This window comes from Amblyomma americanum, chromosome 3 (genome assembly GCF_052857255.1).
Source record: "Amblyomma americanum isolate KBUSLIRL-KWMA chromosome 3, ASM5285725v1, whole genome shotgun sequence".
In the NCBI taxonomy this organism is placed as follows: Eukaryota; Metazoa; Arthropoda; class Arachnida; order Ixodida; family Ixodidae; genus Amblyomma; species Amblyomma americanum.
Window position 1 is genome coordinate 61,068,042 of NC_135499.1, and position 25,207 is coordinate 61,093,248.

At 53.2% G+C, this 25,207-nt stretch overlaps 1 pseudogene; it reads right to left on the bottom strand.

Moving 5' to 3' along the window:
- Window positions 1-241: 241 nt before the first annotated feature.
- Window positions 242-23,942, bottom strand: LOC144123765 (uncharacterized; annotated as a pseudogene).
- Window positions 23,943-25,207: the final 1,265 nt, after the last annotated feature.

Genomic DNA, 25,207 nt, shown 5'->3' on the forward strand with positions numbered 1-25,207 from the left:
AAAACCAACAAGCACAAACACAAGTGCCCCGCCGAGCGGTTAAACACGCACTGAAATATACAGAATGCATATGCAGGGGCAGTAGATATCAAAAACAACCAAGAATGGCGCGAAACGACCAATAAGAAAAATTAGACCAGATCACATAAAAAAACGCACTCAAGCTGCATGCGTACTACCGACATGCAAACATACCTAATGCACGGACGCTAGAACAGATGCATGTTGATACAAGTAGAGTTCACCATGGAAGGAGCCTGTGGTGTAAAATCTCGTACACAATACGACCGCGGAAGTTCTGCATGTGGTTCTCCTCGAACAAAATCGGCGCGTCCCGGGTGAGGCACTCGGCGTACTGCCACAGGAAAACGCGACACTCGAAGGTGTTCTTCTGGAGCTGCACATTACGTGGGTAAAAATACCAGCCGCTCCAGTCCAGGTCGCAGTCACGCCTGTGCCTCACCTTTTCCAGGCAGTCAGCCAACGTGTCGATGATGTTGGCATGCTCATCGCGCGGACCCAGGCTGTCGTAGATGACCATCTCGGGCGTGCGGAAATCCACCACGGCGAGACACCAGTGGGAGGTGTCCTCAGATTGCACGAACACCAGTAGAATGTCGTAAGCGAAGAGGTCGGCACCATGCGTCCAGCGTTTCACGCCGTCAGGTCCACAGCGATGCAGCTTGGAGAAGAAAAATGTACTGAACGCGTACGCGGGCGGACCGCCTCGCCTTTTGGAGCGTACCGAGATCATAGCCAGGTAAAAGTTCACGATATTGTCATTAAGCGACTTGTCTTCTCAGCGTGGCTATGTCACGTCGAGTGACAGCCATAGAGAAGGCCTCGACCAGAACCTGCTTCCGTGGGCCCCGCTTCAACGCTTCAGACACTTTCTGCATGGCAGAAGTGAGTCGGCTACAATGGTTGACGTCTCCCTAGAAGTTGGCTACGGTGGTTATCGCCTCCATTTTGTCACTGCAGGTTTGCACAGGGGCGCTCAGGAGACTGGATCACTTTTCAAATAATCCGTCCTGAAGGGCAGTTTGAAGCATCCCAGTTGAGTTTTCCCCTTCAGGTGGCGATGAGAAGAAACATCTTGTTAATGATGAAATCGGGGTTTCTGGATGACCCGGTTGTTTCAACTCGCAAACATTCACGTTACTCGAAGAAAGGAGAAGGTTAACTATTTATTTACTACACAAATAAAACAAGAAAAAGCAAAGCAAGGAGAAAACGATGAACATGACTAAACCGTTGATCAGACGAATTCAGCCATCGTTAAACCCAGCGTGCTTGTTTATAAACCCTGTCTCCGCCCTTAGCGGGGTCAGCCACCAATAAGATTACAAGCGACACACCTCACCAATCAGTGGTCAGGGAAAGGAAAACAACTAATCACAGATTGAGGAAAGAGTGCTGATTAAATATTTGGGAAAGGAGAGGTTGCAATAAAATACACAAACAGCACAAACGCGACCACCCTCTCCCACGGCCCAGCCGTTACCACTCTCCTACCTCTTTCGCACACACGACAAACATATGCCGCCAAGACGATCTCTAAAGTTGTTTACAGAACACAGCGCAAGAGAAGAAGACAGTCGTTACGGGAATAGTGGGTTTCCGGTCACTCGGCTAATACTCAGCCGTATCTCGTGCGTTCCCGAAACCTCGTCAACCCCTTGACAACGAACACATGTCGACAGCTGCACATGGTTAGGCTTCTTAAGACGGGCTATGCCTGTGACGGCGCGGAGTGGCCGAGGACGTCCACCGCAAGCAGGGGAGGCCGGGACGGGTCCCTTTGTTGGCGGCTTCCGACCCCACTGGAGCGGCCTTCCTTGCGAGCACAAGACCAACAAGTTCGCGGAAAGGTAAGCGAACTGCACAGTACCTCTGCAACTGTCGGGAGACCAAGAACGGTAAACGAATGCCACGGGGCTAGCGTCTGACTTAAAGCAAGACTGCTGGTCGCTTTGCACGGCCAGCGTTCGTCTTACCTCGGAGGGGCAGACTGGCTGTGGCTTTCCGAACACCTCGCCGATGGTCAAACAGACTGGAACACTTCAAAAAATCCGTCCTGAACGGCAGATTGCAGCGTCCCTCTGCAACTGTCGGGAGACCCAGAGCAGTCAGCGAACGTCACGGACTAGCGTCTGACGTAAAAGCAAGGCTGCTGCTCGCTCTGCACAGTCAGCGTTCGTCTTACCGCGGAGGGGCAGTCTGGCTGTGGCTTTCCGAACACCTCGCTGATGATCAGACTGGATCACTCTTCAAACAATGCGTCCTGAACGGCAGTTTGAAGCGTCCCTCTGCAACTGTCGGGAGACCCAGAGTAGTCAGCGAACGTCACGGTGCAAGCGGCTGACTTAAATGCAAGACTGCTGCTCGCTCTGCACGGTAAGCGTTCGTCTTACCTAGGAGGGGCAGACTGGCTGTGGCTTTTCTAACACCTCGCCGATAGTCAGACTGGATCACTCTTCAAACAATCCGTCCTGAACGACACTTTGAAGCGTCCCTCTGCAAATGTCGGGAGACCAAGATCGGTAAGCGAATGCCACGGGGCTAGCGTCTGACTTAATGCAAGACTGCTGCTCGCTCTGGACAGTCAGCGTTCGTGTTATCTTGGAGGTGAAGACGCGCTGTGGTTTTCCGAACACCTCATCGATGGCCAAACAGACTGGATCACTCTTCGAAAAATCCGTCCTGAAGGGCAGTGTGAAGCGTCCTTCTGCAACTGTCGGGAGACCCAGAGCAGTCAGCTAACGTAACGGGGCTAGCGTCCGAAGTAAACGCAAGACTGCTACTTGCTCTGCACGGTCAGCGTTCGTCTTACCTTGGAAGTGCAGATGGGCTGTGGCTTTCCGAACAGCCCGCCGATGGTCAAACCTGGGTCACTTTTCAAACAATCCGTCCTGATCGGCAGTTTGAAGCGTCCCTCTGTAACTGTCGGGAGACCCAGAGGAGTCAGCGAACGGTACGGTGCTAGCGGCTGACTTAAATGCAATTCTGCTGCTCGCTCTGCACGGTCAGCGTTCGTCTTACCTCGGAAGAATATTTTTTTTTTAAGGAAGGAAATGCCGCATTAACTGTCTCAGTATTCTCGGTAGATACCAGAAGCGCGCCGTAAAGTAAAAGCATAAAGAAGACGGTGAAAGAAGCGAAGAAAGAGGTGCCGTAGTGGAGGTCTCTGACATAATTTCGACCACCAGGGGATCTTTAACGTGCACGGACATTGCCCGGCACACGGCCGCCTTTGCGTTGGCAATGTATGGCAAAAGATATGTGCTTCAAACCGGTTTTTTGTGTTCTACAAACATTAAAGATAGCAATATATAAGCATTATTTTTATTCTGATATATATATATATATATATATATATATATATATATATATATATATATATATATATATATATATATATATATATATATATATATATAAGATGCTTAAAACAAGATTTATAATTATTTAAATGAAATATGAGAATATGTGACAAGGTAATGTGTATCATAATTAATAATATTAATTGGTTTTGGGGGAAAGGAAATGGCGCTGTATCTGTCTCATGTTGGTGGACACCTGATCCCTGCCTTAAGAGAAGGGATACAGGAGGAAGTGAAAGAAGAAAGGAAGAAAGAGGTACCGTAGTGGAGGGCTCCATAATAATTTCGACCACCTGGAGATCTTTATCGTGCACTAACATCGCACAGCACACGGGCGCCTTATCGTTTTGCCTACATAAAAACGCAGCTGCCGCGGTCGAGTTCGAACCCGGGAACTCCAGATCTGTAGCCCAGCGCCCTAACCACTGAGACAGCGGCGGGTAGATAATATGTATTACACTTTTTACTGTTTGAAATAAGAGAATAAGTGACAAGATAATGCGTATATATAACGCTTTTTAATGTTTTCCGACCACCAAAAGCGATTTCAAGCACTTTTTGTCGGCAGTGGAAAACGCTCAATGGCGATGCATGTGAAACGGAAGCTCACCAAACGGTTCGCAGCGCCATGCGGCTGTTTCCTCAATTCGCCTAATTGCTTGCATATGAAGACCGCGTCCCCCACATGTGACTACAAGGGTTGTGCAAAGGTCGGGCTTTCTGTGCGTGTGTGTGTTTGTGTGAGGGAGGGGGTGCTGTAGTGGTGGTAGTGGTTTTTTTCATTAAAATAATAGTAAAAAGGAAGGAAAAGAATTTTCCTAGCCCCGTCATCTGCCATCGATACTGAAGCACCTGAGCTGGGGCAGCGGAAATAAAGGATAGCAGGCAGAATGGAGAAATTTAATGAAAGAGGTGAGGGGACAGGAAGAGAGGGAGAGAAGTAATATATACAAACTATTTACACAGTAAGAAATGTGTCCAGGATGTGCGCGTGATTAGTTAGTTTTAGAGGAATTAAAACACAGGCGCACAGCACTGTGTTGGCTAGAACTGGAGTGGGGCGTCCAGTTATTAATCGTTCGAGGTAATACTCCCGGAGCGTTCGGTCACTGCATGTAACTACTTGACGGAGAACAGACCGGACGTCAAGCCCGTGTGCTCGAGGAATGCACAGAGGCTCACCAAAGTTCGATCACGAGTGCGCGCACTGCCCTGCGGCCACAATATCTTCTTGATGGAGTCTAGTAGTGTGCCCTGCGCCCTATAGGCCGCGAGCATATCGCGACGAGCATCGGCGAACGCTGCACAGTGAAGGAGCAGGTGTTCTAATGTTTCCACTGCACCACATCCGTCAGACACATCACTCGTCGCGATTCCGTGAAGCTCCCGCCGTTCCCCGGTCCACACGCAGCCACCGCACGCGCGGAGGATCATTACACGTTGTGACCGTGTAAGCGCGCGACAGCTGGTGATACTGTCGATGCGCTCACCTCCTGCGTAGTTGGTGTGCAGCGGTCGCGAGGTCGTCAGCTTCTTTGCCGGCGATGCCGCAGTGACGGCGCACGCACGCACATCCTCTCTGCGCGAGGCGCTCGATGCGCGAGCGAATTTCCCGGACTAGTGGGGTACCGCGGCCGTTAGACTGCAGGCGGCTGAGGGCGGCGCGGGAGTCGCACAGCAGAGCACTCCTGGGCGGCGGAGGGCCGAGGGTGAGCAGCAGGTCCAGCCCGAGCCGGATCACCATCAGCTTCGCCGTGGTGAGGAGCCCAGGAAGGTTTCGTGTTGCTGGCTGTGCAGTCGCAGGGCGGGGATGGTAGCCGCCGATGCAAGGGAGCAGCTGTCGCGGGCCGCTGAGTCGTCGGTGTGCACGAGGAGATGGTCCTGGAGCTCCTCGTGTAAGACGGCTCTGGCCAGGTGCTGCACAGCACAGAGGGGTGTGCTCCGTTTTCCCGTAATGCCGACGATCTCTCGATGTACCTCCGAGGCAGCAAGCCAGAGCGCGCAGGAGTCGTAGTGGGGTGGGCCTTGTGTCAACTGCTCATACTCGAGCAGCGCCGCGCCCATTCGTGAGCGCTGGTGTGGGCGCATACGCTGCAGCAGCGAGCCGTCGTCCGGTGCGCGGTGAAGCCGGTCGATGTGATTCCGTGCCCTGCGCGCTGCTTGGAGCTCAAGTGGCCACGCTCCTGCCTCGGCCAACGTTGCGGCGCACTGCGAGTTTTTGGGCAGGCCTAGGCACACGCGCAGGGACTTTCGGTGCTGGAGCTCGAGTTTTTTCTAGCACGGCTTGCGCACCGTGACGAGCGGCAGCGAATAGAGCATCGCCCCCAAAGCTGCGGCATTGTATAGCCGCAGCGCGGCTTGCTGGGAGATGTCCTGGCCTCGAGCGGTGAGCTTGTGCACGGCGGCGGTGATCCTCTTCATCTGCAGACGGGCCTTGGTCCCCGCGGGGCGGAAGGAAAGGCGCCAGTCGATGTCCAGGCCAAGGTACCGCACTGATTTACGCCAAGGGATCGGAGTCCTGTCCAGTGATAGTGGCGCAAGGTGCGCGCGCGAGCGTGAAACGCAGGCCATGGCCACCGATTTTTCCGAGCTCAGCGACAGACCAAAGCCGCGCAAGCTGGCATCGATTGCGGTCAGGGCTCCCTGAAGGCACCCCCGCAAGCAGAACGCCTCGCCCGGTGGTCTCCGGCACAACAGAGCTATGTCATCTGCATATATGGACATGTACACATGGCGTGGTTGCTCGTGGAGAGGGAGGCTGGCGCCACCGACATGGCCACATTAAACAGAAATGGTGATAAGACAAAGTCCTGCGGCACGCCCATGTCCATCGGGCGAGGCTTGGAGAGCTTACCCCCTACTCGTACGCGCATGGTGCGCCCGCTCAGGAAGCCATGAACTTATTGAAAAAGGCGCCCGCTCACACCGGCCCCCTCAATCACCGCGAGAATTGGTGCGCTGTGAACGTTGTCAAAAGCGCCCGAGACGTCCAGTAGTAGCAGCAGCGCAACCTGGCCTGCCGCCCTGGGATGCTCCAGCGCTGTAACAACGTCCGATATAGAATCAGCCGTGCACCGCATCCCACGGAAACCCGTCTGCCCCTCGTCAAACAAATCAGCCTCCGCAGCCCGCTCGTTCAGACGCTGCAACGCCATATGCTCCATGAGCTTACCTGTCGCCGTAGTTAATCCCACTGGCCGGTATCCTCTCAGCTCCGTAGGTGGGCGCCTTGCCTTTCGGATGGGACAAACGACCGCGGTTCGCCAATATTCCGGTAGCTCCCCGCGTTCCCACACCAGGTTGATCTGCTGCAGGAGGATCTGTCTTTGCGCTGCGCATTCAGGTTTCGCTGCATATGGTATGTCATCCCGTCGGGTCCGGGCGGCGAGCGGTGGCGGCAGCGCTGCAGCGCATTGTTCAGTTCCGCCGTGGTGTACGGCGCATCACATGGACCTTCCGAGGCGACGGGCGAGGGATTGGTGTCGCATCTGGGGCTCTCTGGAGCAGCTATGTTAGCTGCGTTTGCGGCGCTGGGCGGCGCGAACCGATCGGCAAACCGCTCTGGCAACTCTTCAAAGCTGAGCCTGCGGAAGATTGCGAGGGCGGGCAACGGTTGACGGTTTGCCTGTGGTTCGGTGATGCGTCGCAGGGTGTCAAGCAGCTTCCGCGAGCTATCTTCCTCCATCCTTTGGCATAGTGAAGCCCACTGCCGGCGGTATAGCTTGTTGGCGTGGCGGCGCGCTGCTGCGTCCAGCTGTTGTAGACAGTCCAGTCGGCGGATCTGTCAGTCCGTCGCACCCGTCGCTCTGCGCGATCTCTCTTCTCTCGCAGATTGAGCAGCTTCATATCAGGTGTGGGCTGCCCTGCCCTTACCTCTGCTCGTTGGGTGGCTGCGAGAGCGCTTCGGACTAGACTTGAAAAGAAATCTGCGCCAGTGGCCGCCGCCTCGTCGACCGCCCGCCTGAACGCACTCCAGTTGGTAATTGGAGTAGGCAAGTTTGGGGCGCGCCTCCAACTGCAGTGGGTTCGATTATGGTGGAGTAATGATCTGAGCCCCAGAGAGATGGTGATTGGCGCCATGTCGCCTCGATGCCTTTCGATGCGAAGGCAACGTCGATGCAGGAGCCGGTTGTTCCGCGTCGTCGAAAGGTGGGCTCGCCGGTGTTCAAGGGGGTGAGTCCCAGCTGCGTTGCTGCGTCGTGCAGGTCGTCTCCACGCGAGGAGTGGCGCGCACTGCCCCACGCACTATGGTGGGCGTTAAAATTACCACAGATGATTTGGCGCGGGGCACAGCACGAAGACACAGCATGAAAACAGCGCGTTCCACGCGACAGCTCTACGCACATAAAGACTGGCCTCCGACGTGTGAACACCACCGACGCGCACTGTCACCACCACACACTCCTGGGCGTCAGATTAGCCGCCGATGAGGGTGTGCTGGACATCCTGCCGCACGTATATCGCACACCTTGATTTCCTGGGGCGGTGAGATGTGTCACAGCAGGGCACTGCGGCAGAGCTGGGCTCCTCGCACGTGGCGGCTGAGTGGTAGCCAATGAAGCCAGGTAGCCGCATCTGGGGCTCCCCGTCATGTGAACGTACGTACGTCTCCTGCAGCAGGACAACTTCCGACAAATCCTGTGCGATGCGAACTCTCATTTCGGCGTACCGCGCCGCAAGTGAGCGCACATTACACTGCAGGATGGATGATATGCGGGAGGGAGTCCGGCGGCTAGCCATCATGCTGGCCTATCTGTGCGGGAGCACCCGCTGCTTCTAAGCAAGCCCGGCGTCCATCGGTACCCTCCGGAAAAAGTGCGCTGAGATTCATTGAAAATAACTTTTTGTGAAAGGAAATGGCGCAGTATCTGTCTCACGTCTCGGCTGTCACCTGAACCGCGCCGTAAGAGAAGGGGTAAGTAGGGACTAAGAGAAGAAAGGAAGAAAGAGGTGTCGTAGTGGAGGGCTCCGGAATAATTTCAACCGCATAGGAATATTTAACGTGCACAGACATCGCACAGTACAACGCGCCTGAGCCTTTCGCCTCCATCAAAACGCTGGCCCCGCGGTCGGGTTTCAACCCGGGTACTCCATCCAAAGATCTCTGCGCAAGACGTACTTCTCGCCCTTCAAGAGTCTCTCTTTTACACCAAGCGCCGTACAGCCGCTACGCGAGCCATACTTGCCTTGGAAATTCATAAGGCTTTCGACACTATAAGCCATGACCGTATCCTGACGATATTAGCTACCACCGGCTGTAGAACCCGCATATGGCAATATGTTCGGGCCTTTCTTCAGGGACGCACGGCAAAACTTTATTTTGGGGATGTCGCCTCCCAGCCTTTTCCCCTGCCTAACAGGGGAACCCCACAAGGGGCGGTTGTATTACCTTTACTTTTTAATATTGCCCTAGCGCCACTATCAAAGGCCCTTGCTGCTATCGCAGGGCTCCACACGGCCATATACGCAGATGATATAACCTCGACAATGGGAGCATCCATTGGAACAGCCCAGAATATCCTGCAATCTGCCATAGACATCACCACCACCCACTTAGCAAACACAGGCCTCCGTTGCTCTCCAAATAAATCGGAACTCTTGCAGCTGAAACCCCTGCACAGTGACCCCCCCCTCCAATTGAACTGCACATGTACGGGAATCCAGTGCCCATTGTGTCTCAGTTGAAATTCTCGGCCTTCTCATTAACAACACACTCGATGCTACCAGCACCCTTCAGCTCTTGCAAAGGCAGACCAAACAGGTGGCTGCACTAATCAAGTGGGTGGCAGCACGCAATGATGGGCTGTCTGAACGCGAGACCCTCAATATGACAAATGCATTAATCATCAGCCGCATTACATACCGCCTCCCATACCACATACTCAGCGCCAAACACAACAGACAGACATCCTAATACGCACAGCTGTCACCTCCCCCCCCCGCCCCCCCCGCCCCCCCCCAGCGGTAATTAGCGCGTTCATGCGCTGGCCCGAGAACTCTCCTCCCGGACCCCGGACGATCAAGCATCCAACCGTACGCAAGAGGCCCCATCGGTCCTTTATACATATCATCAAATCACGGCATTCTACATACTCATCGCTTGACATTACCACCACCCCACAATACTTTGTCGCCCTTATCCAGCGCCACATGGCGACAATTACAGACGGGCTGCTTTATTTCACCCTACCGTCTCTCATGCTTTCACTCCACCTTTCCTCCTCATTGTAACACCTGTGGCGTGCCCAGATCCACACTTTCTCACTACCTTTGGGAATGATCTTTCCCACAGGGAGTGCCCCCATCCCCAATCCCACTCATTCTTCCTGGGAGGCTGCTTTACGGACCGCTCAGCCCGCCGGCCAGAAATGGCTGGTGGATCGGGTCTTATGTCAAGCACAAGCCCGTAGACTCCTGGACCTGTAGGAGACCACCCTGGAAGATTTTTTCTTTCATTTTTTTCAAATAAAAGTTGTTTCCATCGATCCGGAACAGTAGCCGAGCGCTCTACCCACTGAGGCTCTGCGACTGGTGCTGCTGAGTATCTTTCGGCTATGAATGCGAGAGTTTTTCTTGTCTTGAAGTAAGAAGGATGAAAGCGTACCACTGAGCATGCGAGAAACGCGCATAAGCTGTCGTCCGACCGCCCACAGTGCACTCTTGCTGGCGCTTCATGTTCTCAGAACCTGGTGGCGATACGGTCTATGGACACATCGAGCGCAACGGAGTGCATATTTCACTGCATGCTATTTTTAATCGCTCGTATTCATTGCGGCACCATACAACAAGTTATGCGGTTTGTTTCTGAAAAAGTACACCATGGAAGCGTGCGAAAAAAGCGTGTGCTTACGGTCACTGTTTTACGCAGCATAAGGCGCCTGCGCCTGAGAGAGCCTTTCATGATTAGTTGCTGATCGCTCTATCTCAGTGCCTTCGAGGGTATGTTTTCCACTTTGCCGACAAAAACCTACCGCCGCGATGGCTCAGTGATTAAGGCGCTGGCCTACTGAGTCGGAGTATCCGTGTTCGAACCCGACGGCAGCGGCCCCGTTTCGACGGAGGCGAAAGCGAAACACAACGGCGCCCGTGTGCTGTGTGATGTTCATGCTAATGATCTCCAGATGCTCGAAGGTATTCCGGAGCCCTTCACTACGGTACCTCTTTCTCTATATCTTTCAATCCGTCTTTTCCCTTTCTCTTAAGAACGACGCGGTTCCCGTGTCCACCCGCGTATAAATGAGACAATTACGGCACCAATTGCTCCGAACAAAACCAATATTGCAGCCTTTTCTTTCACTCTTGACGAGAAAGGGCAGCATTTTTAAGTTTTTTTTCTGAAATTATTTCGCTTCCTTACCATCGGTCGGTCCTCCTTCCATGCGGCAGTGAGCAATCTGAGCTTCAGATGACGATGATGATGATACCAACTTTATTTTGCACCAGATAAGGAGGGCCCCTACTCCTCGCCCCCGGCGCGCAGGCCTGGGTGACGGGAGCCTTGTCCGCGATTAGAAGCAGGAAAAGAGGTCTTTATTCCCCGTGGTTTCTTCCGCCAGGCGGATTGCTTGTTGCTGTGGAGCAGGGACTAGTGTGACGCTGGCAAACAAGGTTTTCAAATTATGACTCTTCGCGAATGCAGGTTGTCACCACCCGGGTTTCGGACTTACCTTTGTTCACAATTTAAGAGAGTGTCTTACTGCTCAGGTCTACACTTATGGCGAGACAGTTACCGCAATCCGCCTTTCTCCATCACCTCCTCATTACACCATAGTAATAGTGAGGAAGGCTAGGCAAATAAAAAAACGGTCCCACGTAATCGATAGGCCGACAATATATAAACTATGTCGCTTGATTCATATGCGGAGTAAATCCAATGAACCAATGCCACAGATGTCTTTAGTGCTTAAGATGTCAAAAGAGCGCTAACCAATTTAAATCGGGCTGTAGAGAAACCCTTCAAAAAGGCTGGAGAGCTCATCTTGTTTGCACAACCTCGCATGTGCAAAAGTTGGAATTTCCGCCGCATCCGTACTGACAGGCGACATAAAAATTGTAAAAAAAATTAATTATCCAAACTAAAGTATAAAACTTATTGGAAAACAAATAAGATACAAAATGAAATATTATCACTCATTGTCAAGCAACCGAACTTTAACGACAGATGAGGTTTGTACACATTCGAATATACGCAAACTCCGAGGTGTGACCAAGAATTCTCGCACAATCTATAACCAAACTGGAGTTTTATTGGTATCAATGGAAACGTATTGCGAAGAATACAATTGTCAAATTTTTCAGAGCAAAACAGATCTAACAATCATTAAAAATTAATTACATAAGCACTGTCAACACACAAAACGTATGAAAAACGTAGAACTGAACACTGATCAGCGCGGTAGCAAATCAATGAAGAAATTATTACAAATTAGCAATAGGCATAAGAAATCTGAACGTAATATTCAAACAGACGATAATAAAATGTTTACAAGAATGAGAACCGGATATTCACTACGGCGAAGGAAAAATTTTCGCTTAGTGGGCGGTGTCAGTGCAAGTTGAACGCCAGGCGGTCGAAATTATGTCCGAGCCCTCCGCTGCACCGTCATCGCCCCAACCATTTCCGTCTCTTCCAATAACGTTTCTACCATCACCCAATGCACACTCAGCAATCGGCAGTGATGGAAACTAATTGCCCACTATCGACATGAAAATCCAAAAAAGACGAACGCTAGTGCACCGGGAAGTGGTTACACACGCGCTGAAATATACAGAATTTATAACCAGGGGCAGTAGATATGAAGAAAAATCAACAATGGCGCGAACCTCAATAACAGCAATTACACAAAATCACATAAATTAACTGCACTTAAGCTACATGCGTATAATCAAACTAAATACATATACTGGATGCACGGACGCTTGAACCGAGGCATGTTGTTATAAGCAGGTTTCACCATGAAAGGAGCCTGCGTTGTTAAATCTCGTACACTAGACGACCGCGGAAGGTCTGCATGTGGTTCTCCTCGAAGAAATTCGGCGCGTCCCGGGTGAGGCCCTTGCGTACTGACACAGGAAGACGCCACAGTCGAAGGAGTTGTTCTGGAGCGGCGCAATACGTGGGTAAAAATACCAGCCGCTCCAGTCCAGGTCGCAGTCACCCCAGTGGCTCACCTTTTCCAGGTAGTCAGCCAACGCGTCGATGATGTTGGCGTGCTCATCGCGCGGACCCAGGCTGTCGTAGATGACTATCTCGGGTGTGTGGAAATCCACCACGGCGAGACACCAGTGGGAGGGGTCCTCAGAGTGCACGGGCACCAGTAGAATGTCGTAAGCGAAGAGGTCGGCACTTCCAGTTTTCACGCCGTGCGGTCCACAGCGATGCAGCTGGGCGAAGAAAAATGTACTGAACGCGTACACGGGCGGACCGCCTCGCCTCTTGGAGCGTTCCGCGGTCATGGCCAGGTAAAAGTTCACAATATTATCGTTAAGCCCCTTGCCTTCACATAGCGTGGCTATGTCACGTCGAGTGACAGCCATAGAGAAGGCCTCGACCAGAACCTGCTCCGGTGGGCCCTGTTTCAACGCTTCACACACTTCTTCCTGCATCACAGAAGTGAGTCGGCTATAATGGTTAACGTCTCCCTCGTGGTCGGCTACGATGGCTTTCGCCGCCATGTTGTCACTGCAGGTTTGCACAGGGGCGCTCAGGAGACGATCACTCTTCAAGCAATCCGTCCCGATCGACAGGTTGATGCGTCCCTCTGCAACTGTCGGGAGGCCCAGAGCAGTCAGCGAACGTCACGGGGCTAGCGGCTGACTTAAACCAAAACTGCTGCGCGCTCTGCACGGTCAGCGTTTGTCTTACCTCGGAGGTGCAGGTGGGCTGTGGCTTTCCGAACACCTCGGCTATTGTCAAAAGAAATGAACCACTCTTCAAACGATCTGTCCTGACCGAGAGGTTGAAGCGTCCCTCGGCAACTGTCGGGAAACGCAGAGCAGTCAGCGAACGTCACGGGGCTAGCGGCTGACTTAAACGCAAGACTGCTGCGCGCTCTGCACGGTCAGCGTTTCTCTTACCTCGGAGGTGCAGACGGGCTGTGACTTTCCGAACACCTCGCCGATGGTTAAAAAGAATGGATCACTCTTCAAACGATCTGTCCTGACCGACATGTTGAAGCGTCCCTCTGCAACTGTCGGGAGACGCAGAGCAGTCTGCGAGCTAACGGCGCTAGCGGATGACAAACGCAAAACTGCGGCTCGCTCTGCACGGTCAGCTTTCGTCTTACCTTATAGGTGCTGAGCAGCTTTGGCTTTCCGAACGCCTCGCCGATGGTCCAACAGTGGCCGACTGAGACAAACGTGGAAGACTACTCCGAGAAGGCACACCCGTCCTGAGACGCGCAAGGCGAGTGAAGCTAGTTTGGCGCACACCTCTCAGGACCCCTCAACAAACGCTTCTGATATCGCCAAAGACGACATCGCCGGCGTTTTTATAGTTCATGGCTCCGGGTTTCTTCCGGCCTGTCTGAGCGACGTCACTTCCTCTCTGTTGTCAAAAAAATATCACAATATCGTGGCGGCCGCGTTTCGATGGCGGCGGAACACAAAGGCGCCGGTGTGTAGTAGTAGTAGTAGTAGTAGAAAACATTTATTGCAAAAAGGTAGGATAGAGAGGCGAAAATACAGATTTTAGGTGGAGTCCTTATTTCAGGACCCCAATGTCCACCGCAGTTGCTCTTGCTTGGGATATCAGCTTTCGCTGCGTCTCCAAGTCAGAGCTGAGCAGGGCAGACTCCCACTGTTCCTAGGAGTGATGTTTGTCTAGTTCGGGGGGCTTGGGACCGGAGCAGCCCCATGTTACATGATATGTTGTTTGAATTCCGCCACACCAGGGGCAGTTGCTGTTATATTTGTCGGGGAAGATGATGTGGTACTTGTGTAGGTTAGGAAAGGTGTTCGTCTGTAGTTGTCGCCATTCCCTCGCCTCTGCCGCCGTTAGCTTACGGTGTGGTGGGGGATAGACTTGTCTTTGTGTTCGGAGAAGGAGGAGGCGCTCGCCGTACGTAGAGGGGTGAGGTCGGGGAGGTTAGTCCCTCGGTTAGTATATCCTCGAGCTAGACTGTCCGCGGCCTCGTTTCCCTCGAGCCCCTCGTGCCCAGGAGTCCAAGTGATTTGGTGCTTGCATGTGGAATTTTGAACTTGTGGGGTTGTCAGAATGGGAGCGACGGAGTGTGGAAGTCTGCCAGAGAGGAAGAGGCGACACGCGGACTGGGAGTCGGTAATAATTTTTAACTCATTTCCCGTAGCATCGCCGTGCTGGATTGCGAGGGCAATTGCAGCAGTTTCTGCTACTGTGGCAGAGCAGTTTCGTAGGGAGGCGCTGGCGATTTCCTTGAAATTGGTGTCCAAGACGACCGCCACCGCGTTTGTTGAATCGGGGTACGTGGCTGCGTCCACGTATACAGCATTTTGTGCCTGGCGATGTGTGCGGCGCAGATAGTCCACTCGCGCCTTTCGTCGTCCCTTTTGTGAGTCCGAGTGCATGTTCTTCGGGAGTGGAGCTACATACACGCGAGTTCGCAGAGTTGAGGGTAGGTCTCGGTTGTCCTGGACGGCGCGTATGTCAGCCGGGGAACCCACTCTTTCCAAGTTTGCGCGTCCAGTTTTGGTGGTGAGGAGGCGTTCCTTTTGCGATGCTAGGACGGCTTCTCGAATTTCTTCTATTGTGTTGGTCAGTCCCAGGTACTCGAGGTGGCAGTTGGCCGTGTACATCGGGAGGCCTAACGCATGTTTGTAGGCGGTACGGATGATGGCATCTGCTTTGTCTCGCTCATTCCCCAGAAGTGGTAGTTATGGGAGACCATATGACAGGCGGCTCATAACTAGAGCCTGTATCAGTCGAATTGTATCCTCCTCTCTCATGCCTTTTCGGTTGCGAGTGATGCGCCGAATCATGCGGGAGATCTGGAGGGCAGTTGTCCGGAGACGCTGTAACGTGTGGTTGGCTTTCCTGTCGCTCTGAAGCCAAAGGCCCAGGATGCGGATAAGAGGGACTTCCTTTATTCTCGTGCCTTCGAGGTAAACCTCGATGTCGCCGGGAGATTTGTAGGCATAGCCCTGAATGCGGATAATTTCGGATTTGTCGGGTGCGCAGCGGAGGCCGCAATTTGCTGCTTGTCTTTCTACGCAATTGACTGCCTCTTGTAGGGTGTTTTCTTTGTCGGCAAGGGAACCGCAGGTGGACCAGATGGTAATATCATCAGCGTAGATAGTATAGCCGATGCCTTCAATAGCCTCGAGTGCTTTTGCCACGCCGATCATAGCTATATTGAAGAGGAGAGGAGAGATGATAGAGCCTTGGGGAGTGCCTTTGTTGGGTGTCTGCCGGAGCAGACATCTCCCATGCCAATCGTGGCCGTGCGGTTGCTGAGAAAGTTTTTGATGTAGTTGAAGGTCTTGGGTCCGCAATCGAGGGCGTTGAGCTCTTTCAAGATGGCGTCGTGAGAAACGTTGTCAAAAGCGCCTTTCAGATCAAGTGCCATAATTAGGCGCCCGTGTGGTCTGCTACGTTAATGCACGCTACATATCACCAGGTTGTCTAAATTATATATTCCGGAGCCCTCCACTGCGGTCCGTATTTCTTCTCTCAGTCCCTCCTTTATCCCTTCCCTTTTGGCGCGCATAAAGTTTCAGCCGAGTTATGAGATACTGCCCACTTTCCTTTCCCCAACAGCCAATTTAATCCCGCCTCCACAGATCATGCAGCCTTTCTCGAGTGGAAATCCTTCGCGGTGGGAGCACCGTTTTTGAACTAGACAGCCCGGCGTTGCCACGGCACCAGCGTTTGTAACACGCATGTAAGAAATTTTGTTTTAAAAAGAAATTATGGTAATTGGTATTCAATGCTTACATTGATAAAAATGAAAATAGTTTTTTTTTGAGGAAAGGAAATGCCGCAGTGTCTCAAAATTCTCGTTGGATACCTGAAGCGCGCCGTTATAAGGTAAAGCATAAAGATGACGGTGAAAGAAGCGAAGAGAGGTGCCGTAGTGGACGTCTCTGACATAATTACGACCACCAGGGTTTCTTTAACGTGCATTGACATCGCACAGCACACGGGCGCCTTAGCGTTTTGCTTACATAAAAACGCAGCGGCCGCGGTCGAGTTCAAACCAGGGAGCTCCGGATCAGTAGCCGAGCGCCCTATCCACTGAGCCACTGCGGCGGGTAGATAATGTGTATGTATTACACTTTTTAATGTTTGAAATAAGAGAATAAGTGACAAGATAATGCTTATATATAACACTTTAATGTTTTCCGACCACCAAAAGCGATTTCAAGCACTTTTTGTCGGCAGTGGAAAACGCTCAATGGCGATGCATGTGAAACGAAAGCTCACCAAACGGTTCGCAGCGCCATGCGGCTGTTTCCTCAATTCGCCTAATTGCTTGCATGTGAAGACCGCGTCCCCCACATGTGACTACAAGGGTTGTGCAAAGGTCGGGCTTTCTGTGCGTGTGTGTGTGTGTGTGTGTGAGGGAGGGGGTGCTGTAGTGGTGGTAGTGGTTTTTTTTCATTAAAATAATAGTAAAAAGGAAGGAAAAGAATTTTGCGAGCCCCGGCATCTGCCATCGACACAGAAGCACCTGAGCTGGGGCAGCGGAAATAAAGGATAGCAGGCAGAATGGAGAAATAAATGAAAGAGGTGAGGGGACAGGAAGAGAGGGAGAGAAGTAATATATACAAACTATTTACACAGTAAGTAATGTGTCCAGGTTGTGCGCGTGATTAGTTAGTTTTCGAGGAATTAAAACACAGGCGCACAGCACTGTGTTGGCTAGAACTGGAGTGGGGCGTCCAGTTATTAATCGTTCGAGGTAATACTCCCGGAGCGTTCGGTCACTGCATGTAACTATTTGACGGAAAACAGACGGGACGTCAAGCCCGTGTGCTTGAGGAATGCACAGATGCTCACCAAAGTTCGATCACGAGTGCGCGCACTGCCCTGCGGCCACAATATCTTCATGATGGAAACTGTAGTGTGTCCTGCGCCCTTATAGGCCGCGAGCATATCGCGACGAGCATCGGCGAACGCTGCACAGTGAAGGAGCAGGTGTTCTAGTGTTTCCACTGCACCACATCCGTCACACACATCACTCGTCGCTATTCTTTGAAGCTCCCGCCGTTCCCCGGTCCACACGCAGCCAATGCACGCGCGGAGGATCATTACACGTTGTGACCGTGTAAGCGCGCGACAGCTGGTGATACTGTCGATGCGCTCACCTTCTGCGTAGTTGGTGTGCAGCGGTCGCGAGGTCGTCAGCTTCTTTGCCGGCGATGCCGCAGTGACTGCGCACGCACGCACATCCTCTCTGCGCGAGGCGCTCGATGCGCGAGCGAATTTCCCCGACTAGTTGGGTACCGCGGCCGTTAGACTGCAGGCGGCTGAGGGCGGCGCGGGAGTCGCACAGAAGAGCACTCCTGGGCGGCGGAGGGCCGAGGGTGAGCAGCAGGTCCAGCCCGAGCCGGGTCCCCATCAGCTCCGCCGTGGTGAGGAGCCCAGGAAGGTTTCGTGCTGCTGGCTGTGCAGTCGCAGGGCGGGGATGGTAGCCGCCGCTGCAAGGGAGCAGCTGTCGCGGGCCACTAAGCCGTCGGTGTGCACGAGGAGATGGTCCTGTAGCTCCTCGTGTAAGACGGCTCTGGCCAGGTGCTGCACAGCACAGAGGGGTGTGCTCCGTTTTCCCGTAATGCCGACGATCTGTCGATGTACCTCCGAGGCAGCGAACCAGAGCGCGCAGGAGTCGTAGTGAGGTGGGCCTTGTGTCAATTGCTCATACTCGAGCAGCGCCGCGCCCATTCGTGAGCGCTGGTGCGAGCGCATACGCTGCAGCAGCGAGCCGTCGTCCGGTGCGCGGTGAAGCCGGTCGATGTGATTCAGTGCCCTGCGCGCTGCTTGGAGCTCAAGTGGCCACGCTCCTGCCTCGGCCAACGTTGCGGCGCACTGCGAGTTTTTGGGCAGGCCTAGGCACACGCGCAGGGACTTTCGGTGCTGGAGCTCGAGTTTTTTCTAGCACGGCTTGCGCACCGTGACGAGCGGCAGCGAATAGAGCATCGCCCCCAAAGCTGCGGCATTGTATAGCCGCAGCGCGGCTTGCTGGGAGATGTCCTGGCCTCGAGCGGTGAGCTTGTGCACGGCGGCGGTGATCCTCTTCATCTGCAGACAGGCGTTGGTCGCCGCGGGGCGGAAGGAAAGGCGCCAGTGGATGTCCAGGCCAAGGTACCGCACTGATTTACGCCAAGGAATCGGAGTCCTGTCCAGTGATAGTGGCGCAAGGTGCGCGCGCGAGCGGGAAACGCAGGCCATGGCCACCGAGTTTTCCGCGCTCAGCGACAGACCAAGGCCGCGCAAGCTGGCATCGATTGCGGTCAGGGCTCCCTGAAGGCACCCCCGCACGCGGAACGCCTCGGCCGGTGGTGCCCGGCGCAATAGAGCTATGTCGTCTGCATATATGGACATGTACCCATGGTGTGGTTGCTCGTGGAGAGGGAGGCCAGCACCACCGACATGGCCACATTAATCAGAAATGGTTGTAAGACAAAGGCCTGCGGCACGCCCATGTCCATCGGGCGAGGCTTGGAGAGCTTACCCCCTACTCGTACGCGCATGGTGCGCCCGCTCAGGAAGCCATGAACGTATTGCAAAAGGCGCCCGCTCACACCGGCCCCCTCATTCACCGCGAGAATTGGTGCGCGGTGAACGTTGTCAAAAGCGCCCGAGACGTCCAGTAGTAGCAGCAGCGCAACCTGGCCTGCCGCCCTGACATGCTCCAGCGCTGTAACAACGTCCGATATAGAATCAGCCGTGCACCGCATCCCACGGAAACCCGTCTGCCGCTCGTCAAACAAATCAGGCTCCGCAGCCCGCTCGTTCAGACGCTGCAACGCCATATGCGCCATGAGCTTACCTGCCGCCGATGTTAATCCCACTGGCCGGTATCCTCTCAGCTCCGTAGGTGGGCGCCTTGCCTTTCGGATGGGACAAACGACCGCGGTTCGCCAATATTCCGGTAGCTCCCCGCGTTCCCACACCAGGTTGATCTGCTGCAGGAGGATCTGTCTTTGCGCTGCGCATTCAGGTTTCGCTGCATATGGTATGTCATCCCGTCGGGTCCGGGCGGCGAGCGGTGCCGGCAGCGCTGCAGCGCATTGTTCAGTTCCGCCGCGGTGAATGGCGCATCACATGTGTCAGACACGCATCGTAGGGTGGTGATAAAGGGAACTGCCCTGTTTATTCCAATGAAGTGCAATATATACAGAAGCTCTAGCCACATGACTTTTGTGATAAGTGCGGGATGACAGCCAACGAAGTGTGCTCGTGTTTTATCTGCAGGCTGACGTCACATCTTTCCCTTTTTGCAAGCTAAGTACATTCACAATAACTCAACAACACAGTTCATAGTTAATCATTAACTCCAAGTCGTTTCGGCGTCTTGATTATGCGACCGCAGCGGGTGGTTCTCCGATGTCCGGTGGTTTCGCTCTCGTGACCGGCATACTTCCCTGGCGTTGTAGCCGGTAATTTGGCGGGCAGTTCGGGAACTTGTGGCTTCGGTGTTACGTCGATCTCTTCTTGATGGTGATCCCGTTGAACCGCCGATGGAACACTGTCATCGTCTCCCGTCTCTGGCAGTGGGAGGAGATGGCGTCTGTTCCGGCGAACGGCGCCTTTCTCGGTCCCCACCCAGTAGGACCGTGGCGTTTGGGACGGCCGCAGGATAGTTCCGGGAGCACCCTTGTCTTTCAGCCACACTCGATTTCCTGCAGAAAGTCTGGGCAAAGACCTGGCAGCATGACGCTTGTCAAAGTATCTTTTCTGCCTGTTTCTGTATTCGTCATCCATTTTCTGCCACAAAGAGCTAACAACACAGGGTTTTAGCTGAGATTGAACGCAAGGTATTCTTGAGCGCAATCGACGGCTCATCTAAAGTTGTGCTGGACTGTAACCTGTGGGACCCGGCGAGTTCCGGTAGTTCAGCAAAGAAATGTAGGGGTCCTCTGCTTTCTTCAAAAGTAGCTTTATCGTTCTTACCATGCGCTCAGCTTCGCCGTTGGCTTGCGGGAATAGCGGGCTAGTTGTGACGTGCTTGAACCCGTACACGCTTGAAAAATGCTTGAAAGCAAACGAGACAAATTGTGGTCCGTTATCGGATACCACGGTGTTTGGGATGCCGTGCCTGGCGAAGATACTCTTCAGATGGTTGATAACCGCTTCTGATGACGCATCGCTTTTCAGCAAGGCCAGCTCTGGATATCTGGAATGATAATCCACAACAACAAGATACACGGCGCGTTTTATTTCAAATAGGTCCACGCCGACTTTTTGCCATGGTAGCTCTGTCGTTTCCGAGGGAATCATTGGTTCCGCGAACTGAACACGTTCACTTGCACACACATTGCAATCAGCTACAGCTTTTGCTATCTCTTTGCTGAGCCCCGGCCACCAAACAGATTCTTTTGCTTTTGCTCTGCAGCGAACGATACCTTGGTGCCCTTCGTGTATTCGTTCGATCATTTCCTTCCGCAGACTTCGCGGAACAATAATGCGAGCATCTTTCAGCAACAGGTTCTTGCAAACTGAAATGTTAGCACGGACGGGCCAAAATTACCTCAAAACGTCTGGGAACCTTTCTTTTTTTGGCTACCCGTGGTGGCAGGCTTTCATCAATGACAAGCGTTCCTGGTCTTTTTGTTGCTCAGCTCGTATGAGATTAAGCATGCTTTCTGTAGCCGGTAGGCCCTGAACGATTCCATCGACGAAAGCAGATAAGTCTGAGTCTGTCAAGGCGCCTAGAGTATGGTTAGTAGCGTTCGCTCGTACTCTTGATAAGGTATCGGCTGTCGCAATGCTTTTGCCGGGAACGTGCGTTAGTGTGAAGCAGTACCTCATCAAGCGCAGTCTGAATCTTTGGATGCGAGGCGGCATAGCGTCCAGAAGATCACGACCGAGCAACGGAAGTAGAGGCTTGTGATCTGTTTCGAACAAAAATTTCATACCTCTTAAAAATTCGTCGAATCGTTCAGCTGCCCACGTCAGAGCTAACGCCTCCTTCTCTATTTGAGAATATTTTTGTTCCGTCTTTGTCAGCGATCTCGAGGCATAAGCAACCGGTCGTCGTTCCCCGGATGGTTGGATCTGAAATAATACAGCGCCAAGACCATATGATGAAGCATCAGCCGAGACTATTGTCTCGTAGAGAGGGTGGTACATGGCGAGGCACCTGTCCGAGCTGATGGTTTCCTTGATTTTGCAAAACGCTTGTTCCTGTAGCGGTCCCCACGACCACTCATTGTCCTTGCACGGAAGGCTGCGTAGAGGCGCGCTCATAGACGCTGCATCTGGAAGAAACCTAGCAAGATGGTTCATCATTCCCAGAAGAGAGCGAACTTCCGTTACGTTCTGCGGCCTCGGAAATTCTGTGATGGCCCGTACTTTTTCAGGATGCGGCCGCACGCCACCAGCGCCAAAAATCATGCCAAGGAAGGATACTTCTTGCACTGAAAAACAGCATTTTTCTTTGTTCAGCGTCACTCCTTCCCGCTGTAGTCTTCCGAGCACCTTGTGTAAGCGAGAGTCGTGCTGTGACTTATTTGCGCCGAACACAAGAATATCGTCCATGTAGTTCAAAACACCTTCTAATCCTTCCAAGACTTGCGTGAACTTCCTCTGAAAAACTTCTGGTGCCGAGGTTATACCAAACGGTAGTCTGCGATAGCAGTACCTGCCGTATGGTGTTATGAAAGTGGTGAGTGTTTGCACGACTCCGCAAGTTGGATTTGGTAAAATCCCGAGCTTGCGTCTAGTTTCGAGAACACAGAGGCTTCCTGAAAGCTTCCCATGATCTGCTCTACGGTTGGCAATTGGAGGCGCTCTCTTCTTACGAAGTTAATTAGTTGAGTGAGGTCGAAGCAAATCCTGACTGAGCCGGATGGCTTCAATACCGGCACAATTGGCGCACACCATTCCGTCGGATCCTCGACCTTCCTAATCAGGCCTTCCCGCTCAAGCCTGTCAAGTTCCTCCTTAACCGCTTGCTTCATCGGGATAGGAATCCTGCGCGGGGTTGACACTGCGTAGGGGATTGCATTTTCTGCCAACCGTATCGTGTGCTCTCCTGCTATAGATCCGATTCCTTGAAATAGCCCTGGGTACTGTTTCGCGACCTCGTCGGACGTTTCTAGTTCGTCTAAAACTCGAACTACCCCAAGGGCATTTATTGCAGGTAGCCCTAGTAAAGGCATGTGCAAGTTTTTTACAACATACACTGTCTGCTCGCAGCGATTGTCCTTCCATGCGATTTCGGCTTGAAACTTTCCGCACGTGTCAATGCCTGCGTCACTTGGTCCCCTTAGATTTGCTGCTTTCTCAAGATAGCTTGGCATTCCTGGGAAATTTTCCCCCACGACCGTGACTTCTGCTCCAGTATCGACTTTCATATTTACTTCATGGCCGTTTATCTGTACCGTCACGAAGTGCGCAGACAACTTGCTTTGTCGCGGTGTAACTGTGCCTAGGAATTGGTGCTCGTTATCTGGGTAGTCGTTATCTGGGCAGCCAGGTGCCGTTACCCCGTCAAGTTTTCTTTCTCTGTTTTTAATTCGACAAGCCTTTTCGAAATGCCCTAGCTTCTGGCAGTAAAAGCATTTTTGCTGCTTCGCTGGGCAACTAGTTCGCGGGTGCATCGAACCTGCGCAATAAGTGCAGTTTTTTACAGAAGCGGTCTTCTTGCGACGCGCAAGTGTAGCATTCCATTCTCTCTTCTGTTCTGTTTTCTTGTTCTTTACCGCTGCAACATATGTTTCGGCGCTCGTAAATACCTTCCCGCTGTTTCAAGTCTGCTTGCTGCTGCTTTATTGTTTCGCTTGTTCGGGCCCTTGCTAGTGCGGTGGCCAATGTTAGCTTAGGGTCCATTTGAAGCTCTTCCGACAGCGCTTCGTCTAGAAGGCCAACTACAAAGCGATCCCTTATTAAACGGTCCTTCATGTTATCGAAGTCGCATCGCTCTGCTAACTTGCGGAGGTCGGTTGCAAATTCGTCTACAGTTTCTCCTGACTGTTGACGACGTCGGTTAAAACGGGCGCTCTCATACACTGTGTTCTTCGTGTGAACAAAATAGGCTTCAAACTTTGCCTTTACGACCTTGAAAGTCTTCAGGTCTTCGTCTTTTACCGCTAACGAGCGAAGAATCTCTCTTGCCTTCCGGCCCATTGTGTAAAGAAGGGTTCTTACTTGAATTTCTTCCGTTTTCTCGCTGAGACCGGATGCGAAGCTGTAGTCTTCGAATTCCTCAATCCAAGAGGGCCAGTCTGCTGCGTTGTGGAAATCAAATGGCTGCGGAGGCTTTATCCCAGCCATTGTTGCTCGTTGCTGGACGCTCGTTGCTGCCGTGCCTTCCGTGAAGACTTGCACCACTTGCAAGTCCGCTCTGTCGGACTGCATACGCCCCTGACGGTCTATTCCGGGAGCGGCCACCCCACTTCGGACACCATGTCAGACACGCATCGTAGGGCGGTGATAAAGGGAACTCCCCGTTTATTCCGATAAAGTGCAATATATACAGAAGCGCTAGTCACATGACTTTTGTGATAAGTGCGGGATGACAGCCAACGAAGTGTGCTCGTGTTTTATCTGCAGGCTGACGTCACAACATGGACCTTCCGAGGCGACGGGCGAGGGGTTGGTGTCGCATCTGGGGCTCTCTGGAGCAGCTATGTTAGCTGCGTTTGCGGCGCTGGGCGGCGCGAACCGATCGGCAAACCGCTCTGCCAACTCTTCAAAGCTGAGCCTGCTGGAGATTGCGAGGGCGGGCAACGGTTGACGGTTTGCCTGTGGTTCGGTGATGCGTCGCAGGGCGTCAAACAGCCTCCGCGAGCTGACATCTTCCTCCATCCTTTGGCATAGTGAAGCCCACTGCCGGCGGTATAGCTTGTTGGCGTGGCGGCGCGCTCTTGCGTCCAAGCGGTTGTAGACAGTCCAGTCGGCGGCTCTGTCAGTCCGTCGCGCCCGTCGCTCTGCGCGATCTCTCTTCTCTCGCAGATTGAGCAGCTTCATATCAGGTGTGGGCTGCCCTGCCCTTACCTCTGCTCGTTGGGTGGCTGCGAGAGCGCTTCGGACTAGACTTGAAAAGAAATCTGCGCCAGTGGCCGCCGCCTCGTCGACCGCCCGCCTGAACGCACTCCAGTTGGTAATTGGAGTAGGCAAGTTTGGGGCGCGCCTCCAACTGCAGTGGGTTCGATTATGGTTGAGTAAGGATCTGAGCCCCAGAGAGATGGTGATTGGCGCCATGTCGCCTCGATGCCTTTCGATGCGAAGGCAACGTCGATGCAGGAGCCGGTTGTTCCGCATCGTCGAAAGGTGGGCTCGCCGGTGTTCAAAGGGGTGAGTCCCAGCTGCGTTGCTGCGTCGTGCAGGTCGTCTCCACGCGAGGAGTGGCGCGCACTGCCCCACGCACTATGGTGGGCGTTAAAATTACCACAGATGATTTGGCGCGAGGCACAGCACGAAGACACAGCATGAAAACACAGCGCGTTCCACGCGACAGCTGGACGCACATAAACACTGGCCTCCGACGTGTCAACACCACCGACGCGCACTGTCACCACCACACACTCCTGGGCGTCAGATTAGCCGCCGACGAGGGTGTGCTGGACGTCCTGCCGCACGTATATCGCACACCTTGAATTCCTGGGGCGGTGAGATGTGTCACAGCAGGGCACTGCGGCAGAGCTGGGCTCCTCGCACGTGGTGGCTGAGTGGTAGCCAATGT